Source organism: Blennius ocellaris (assembly GCF_963422515.1).
Source record: "Blennius ocellaris genome assembly, contig: SCAFFOLD_61, whole genome shotgun sequence".
NCBI classification, from domain to species: Eukaryota; Metazoa; Chordata; class Actinopteri; order Blenniiformes; family Blenniidae; genus Blennius; species Blennius ocellaris.
The window spans coordinates 152,413-159,007 of record NW_027662143.1 but is presented as its reverse complement, the minus strand read 5'-3'; positions in this window follow the sequence as shown (position 1 = coordinate 159,007).

The following is a 6,595-nucleotide window of genomic DNA, read 5'->3' as shown; positions in this document are numbered from 1 at the left end:
AATTGATGGATGGATGAATTTATGAATGGATGGATGGATGGATGGATGAATTTATGGGTGGATTTATGAATGAATGAATGGGTGGATGGATGGATGAATGGATGACTGGTGTATTTCGATTACAGTGCAAAAAGGTAATTGTGTGCATTCAGTTTATGGAGCTAAAATCGTATCTTAAAAAGTTTACACACACAATGTTGTCGTTTTGTTTGTTTGTTTCTTTTTGTCACGATTTGTAACAAAGACGGAAGAAGATTTGAAAAACAAACAAACATAACAGAAGAAACCCAAACCTGCTCTTCTCATTTCAATAATGTTTCATTGTTTTCAATAGTTGTTTACGTTTGTCTTGAAGCACAACAAAGTGCAGCTGAGTTTGTTTTCCTGCTGAATCCCGATGTTGTGGATCCCGTCCGGCCCTCAGGCGTCGTCCTGCTTCGTCCTCACTGGACTCGTCTTCCTCACTGGACTCGTCTTCCTCCTCAGGCGTCGTTCTGCTTCGTCCTCACTGGACTCGTCTTCCTCACTGCACTCGTCTTCCTCCTCTGTCTGCTGGCGAGGGGAAGACCACACGTCTGTTTGTCACCCAGCGGCTGCAGGACGTCCTCCGCTCCGCCCTAGAGACACACCTGGGACTCCACCTGCAGATCCCCTCCCCCCTCCCCCCAGGACCCCCCCCCAGGCCCCCCCCCCCCACCAGAATTCATTAAAACTGGCCGAACGCAGAAGCAACTTTTTCGTTTGAACGACGCTTGGATGTTGGCGTTTATTTTTTGTTTGTTTGTTTATCTCTCTCTCTCTCTCTCTCTCTCTCTCTCTCTCTCTCTCTCTCTCTCTCTCTCTCTCTCTCTCTCTCGAGGTTTGTCTGTATCTTACCAGCTTTTTTCAGAAACCACTCTCTCTATTTGTGTTCATCCAACGTTTGTCCCGTTAAATATTGACGCTGATCGGGTCAAAGGTCAAAGGTCACGAAACGGTAAAACACATATTTTTGTCAACGCGGTCGGTTTTCTGATATTTCACACGATGCAGTGACGTCATCACCCTGGTTAGCAGTAGGGGATCAAATGGGGGGGTGGGGTCTATTGGTTTCCATGGTAACAAGTGTCACTTAAAGCTCCGTCTTGTGACTGAATGTCCTTCCTGCTTCACCACATTGTCCTTTATTATGGTAACGACCCTGACGTCTCATCCTGGACACAACGTGTGGCGTGACACCAGGGTAAGGTCTGGTCAGTGTAAGGTCTCTCCAGGGTAAGGTCTGGTCAGTGGAAGGTCTCTCCAGGGTAAGGTCTGGTCAGTGGAAGGTCTCTCCAGGGTAAGGTCTGGTCAGTGTAAGGTCTCTCCAGGGTAAGGTCTGGTCAGTGGAAGGTTTACCAGTGTAAGGTCTGGTCAGTGGAAGGTCTGGTCAGTGGAAGGTCTCTCCAGGGTTAGGTCTGGCCAGTGGAAGGTCTCTCCAGGGTTAGGTCTGGCCAGTGGAAGGTCTCTCCAGGGTTAGGTCTGGTCAGTGGAAGGTCTCTCCAGGGTAAGGTCTGGTCAGTGGAAGGTCTCTCCAGGGTTAGGTCTGGTCAGTGGAAGGTCTCTCCAGGGTAAGGTCTCTCCAGGGTTAGGTCTGGCCAGTGGAAGGTCTCTCCAGGGTTAGGTCTGGCCAGTGGAAGGTCTCTCCAGGGTAAGGTCTCTCCAGGGTTAGGTCTGGTCAGTGGAAGGTCTCTCCAGGGTTAGGTCTGGTCAGTGGAAGGTCTCTCCAGGGTAAGGTCTCTCCAGGGTTAGGTCTCTCCAGGGTAAGGTCTCTCCAGGGTTAGGTCTGGTCAGTGGAAGGTCTCTCCAGGGTAAGGTCTCTCCAGGGTTAGGTCTGGTCAGTGGAAGGTCTCTCCAGGGTAAGGTCTCTCCAGGGTTAGGTCTGGCCAGTGGAAGGTCTCTCCAGTGTAAGGTCTGGTCAGTGTAAGGTTTACCAGTGGAAGGTTTACCAGTGTAAGGTCTGGTCAGTGTAAGGTTTACCAGTGTAAGGTCTACCAGTGACAAATCCACTAGCATCATTTTGGTTCCAGTCATGTTCCACAGTAAAGTGTCGTCGTGGCGACGAAGCAGCTGACGAAGGTTCATGTTGTGATGTTTGTCGTCTTCTGTGTCATTGTGGTGAAGTTGTGTTTTGTTTTGGTTCTAAGCTGCCAGAGGCAGAGTTCCAGACTCTCCACGGCCCCCCCCCCCCCCCCCCCCCGGCCACTCTGACGGCTTGTGGTTTTCACACGAAGACAATGAAGACACGCTTGCTAAACTGATCATTTCCATTTAAAACCTCAATTCAATGGCAACAACTTCTGGTGAACTCTGCCGACGCGTCCTGGGCACCAAACGCCGATCGGGCTCCGGACGCAGGTTGATCTTCGGACGCATGTCGACCACCGGGCGCTGCTTGGCCGCCAGGCGCTGCTGGATCTGCTGGAACCACTGGGAGTCCTGAAGCATCTGGATGTCTTCAGGCTGCTGAGCCTCCTGATGCCTCTTCGCTCGACGACGTTTGGCCTTCTGAGGCTTCTGGCCCCTCTCGTGCTGGTCGCCGTCCTCACGTGGTCCTGGTCCGGTCTCCTCACGTGGTCCTGGTTCGGCTCCATCACCCCGGTCGGCCTCCAGAAGCTGTTCAGCGTCTCGACAAGTCTTGGTTTGGCGACTCTTCTTGTTCCGCCGACGCTTCTTGATACTCTGACGCTGTTTGACCTCCTGGTGTTCAGGCTCCGCCTCCTCCTGGTGTTCAGACTCGACCTCCTCCTGGTGTTCAGGCTCCACCTCCTCCTGGTGTTCAGGCTCCGCCTCCTCCTGGTGTTCAGGCTCGACCTCCTGGTGTTCAGGCTGGACCTCCTCCTGGTGTTCAGGCTCCGCCTCCTGGTGTTCAGGCTCGACCTCCTCCTGGTGTTCAGGCTGGACCTCCTGGTGTTCAGGCTCCGCCTCCTGAAGAAGAAGAAACTTTATTTATATAGCACCTTTCACAGATAAAATCCCAAGGTGCTTCACAGAGGCATCAAAATAATTAAATAGTACGACACAGTAAAATAGTACGACACAATAAAATAGTACGACACAGTATCAAAAGCTGCAGACAGATCAAGCAGGACCAATACTGAACACTGACCTCCTGGAGTTCAGGCTCCGCCTCCTGGTGTTCAGGCTCCGCCTCCTGGTGTTCAGGCTCCACCTCCTGGTGTTCAGGCTCCGCCTCCTGGTGTTCAGGCTCCTCCTCCTGGTGTTCAGGCTCCGCCTCCTGGTGTTCAGGCTGGACCTCCTGGTGTTCAGGCTCCACCTCCTGGTGTTCAGGCTCGACCTCCTGGTGTTCAGGCTGGACCTCCTGGTGTTCAGGCTGGACCTCCTGGTGTTCAGGCTGGACTTCCTGGTGTTCAGGCTCGACCTCCTGGTGTTCAGGCTCCGCCTCCTGGTGTTCAGGCTCCGCCTCCTTGTGTTCAGGCTGGACCTCCTGGTGTTCAGGCTCCACCTCCTGGTGTTCAGGCTCCGCCTCCTGAAGAAGAAGAAGAAGAAGAAACGTTATTTATATAGCACCTTTCACAGATAAAATCACAAGGTGCTTCACAGAGGCTTCAAAATAATAAAATAGTACGACGCAGTAAAATAGTACGACAGTAAAATAGTACGTCGCAGTAAAATAGTACGACGCAGTATCAAAAGCTGCAGACAGATCAAGCAGGACCAATACTGAACACTGACCTCCTGGTGTTCAGGCTCTGCCTCCTGGTGTTCAGGCTCCGCCTCCTGGTGTTCAGGCTCAGCATCCTGGTGTTCAGGCTCCGCCTCCTGGTGTTCAGGCTTGGAAACCTCATGGTGTTCAGGCTCAACCTCCTGGTGTTCAGGCTGGACCTCCTGGTGTTCAGGCTCCACCTCCTGGTGTTCAGGCTCCGCCTCCTGGTGTTCAGGCTCCTCCTCCTGGTGTTCAGGCTCCGCCTCCTGGTGTTCAGGCTGGACCTCCTGGTGTTCAGGCTCCACCTCCTGGTGTTCAGGCTCGACCTCCTGGTGTTCAGGCTGGACCTCCTGGTGTTCAGGCTCGACCTCCTGGTGTTCAGGCTCCGCCTCCTGGTGTTCAGGCTCCGCCTCCTTGTGTTCAGGCTGGACCTCCTGGTGTTCAGGCTCCTCCTCCTGGTGTTCAGGCTGGACCTCCTGGTGTTCAGGCTGGACCTCCTGGTGTTCAGGCTGGACCTCCTGGTGTTCAGGCTCCGCCTCCTGAAGAAGAAGAAGAAGAAGAAGAAACTTTATTTATATAGCACCTTTCACAGATAAAATCACAAGGTGCTTCACAGAGGCATCAAAATAATACAATAGTACGACACAGTAAAATAGTACGACGCAGTAAAATAGTACGACGCAGTAAAATAGTACGACGCAGTAAAATAGTACGACAGTAAAATAGTACGACGCAGTAAAATAGTACGACACAATAAAATAGTACGACACAGTATCAAAAGCTGCAGACAGATCAAGCAGGACCAATACTGAACACTGACCTCCTGGTGTTCAGGCTCCGCCTCCTGGTGTTCAGGCTCCGCCTCCTGGTGTTCAGGCTGGACCTCCTGGTGTTCAGGCTCCGCCTCCTGGTGTTCAGGCTGGACCTCCTGGTGTTCAGGCTGGACCTCCTGGTGTTCAGGTTCCACCTCCTGCTGTTCAGGCTGGACCTCCTGCTGTTCAGGCTGGACCTCCTGGTGTTCAGGCTCTGCCTCCTGCTGTTCAGGCTGGACCTCCTGGTGTTCAGGCTGGACCTCCTGCTGTTCAGGCTGGACCTCCTGGTGTTCAGGCTCCGCCTCCTGCTGTTCAGGCTGGACCTCCTGGTGTTCAGGCTCTGCCTCCTGCTGTTCAGGCTCTAACTCCTGGTGTTCAGGCTGGACCTCCTGGTGTTCAGGCTCGACCTCCTGGTGTTCAGGCTGGACCTCCTGCTGTTCAGGCTCCTCCTCCTGGTGTTCAGGCTGGACCTCCTGGTGTTCAGGCTGGACCTCCTGGTGTTCAGGCTGGACCTCCTGCTGTTCAGGATGGACCTCCTGGTGTTCAGGCTGGACCTCCTTGTGTTCAGGCTGGACCTCCTTGTGTTCAGGCTCAGCCTCCTGGTGGAGTTCAGGCTCCGCCTCCTGATGCTGCTGTGGTCAGATAGAGAGAACAGCCAAGGAGGAGCAGAAGGAGGAAACAGGTGGAGACGGAGGATGAAGGTGAAAAGAGGTAAAGAGATGAAGAATTAATTACAACGTGGCACAAAAACACACCAACATCCTGGTCATCAGTTGTTCTACCAGGTAAGGATTCTTATTGTCAGCGGGACTTACCTGTGGAGCATTGGTGGGCTGAGTTGGAGGCTGGACCCAGTGCAGCGGCACCCAGTACAGTGGGACCCAGTACATCGGGGCCCCGTGTTGAGCTGGCTGCTGCGGTGCCCAGTGTTGAGCTGGATGCTGCTGCGGTGCCCAGTGTTGAGCTGGATGCTGCTGCGGTGCCCAGTGTTGAGCTGGATGCTGCTGCGGTGCCCAGTGTTGAGCTGGATGCTGCTGCGGTGCCCAGTGTTGAGCTGGATGCTGTGGTGCCCAGTGTTGAGCTGGATGCTGTGGTGCCCAGTGTTGAGCTGGCTGCTGGGGTGCCCAGTGTTGAGCTGGATGCTGCTGCGGTGCCCAGTGTTGAGCTGGATGCTGCGGTGCCCAGTGTTGAGCTGGATGCTGCTGTGGTACCCAGTGTTGAGCTGGATGCTGCTGCGGTACCCAGTGTTGAGCTGGCTGCTGCGGAACCCAGTGTTGAGCTGGATGCTGCTGCGGCACCCAGTGTTGAGCTGGCTGCTGCGGTAACCCGTGTTGAGCTGGCTGCTGCGGTACCCAGTGTTGAGCTGGCTGCTGCGGTACCCAGTGTTGAGCTGGCTGCTGCGGTAACCCGTGTTGAGCTGGCTGCTGTGGTACCCAGTGTTGAGCTGGCTGCTGCTGCGGTACCCAGTGTTGAGCTGGCTGCTGCGGTACCCAGTGTTGAGCGGGATGCTGGTTGATGAAGCTCATGGTTTCTCTCGTGGTCGCTGTTGGTTGATGATGTAGACAGAAAGCCGTGCCGTAACTCCGAAATCTTAACTACAGTGTGCTGTGATGCTGCTGTGACCTGACTTTTATACCCGAGATCAAAGGACAAATGTCCTTTGACGATGTGGCTTTGATCCTGTCATCTCAACCACTCCTGTGTCCAAGGGATCAAGGCAGCCCGTGACATCAAAGGCAAATATGCAAATTAGACCACGCCCACAGCCACACTGAAACTCCTGCATGACTACCTTGAAAAAGTAATCTGATTACCGATTACTAGTTACTCCTTTAAAAACGTACTTAATGAAGTTAGGTTACCAGTAATATTGTGAGTTCAGCAGCCGCCGACGCCCCCTAGTGTCTCCCCATAGAAATGACTGCTGGTTGCTGCCAGGCCCCCTGCTGGGTCTGAACGAAGGAGATCACCAGTCCTGGACCATCTCCTATTTCACCTTCTGTGTTTTTGGGACATGTGAGACTAAGCTGTGTACAACGTAGAAAGAAGTTTGGCCAAACAAGAGTTTTAGTCGATGTTTATTGGAAAACAACATTCA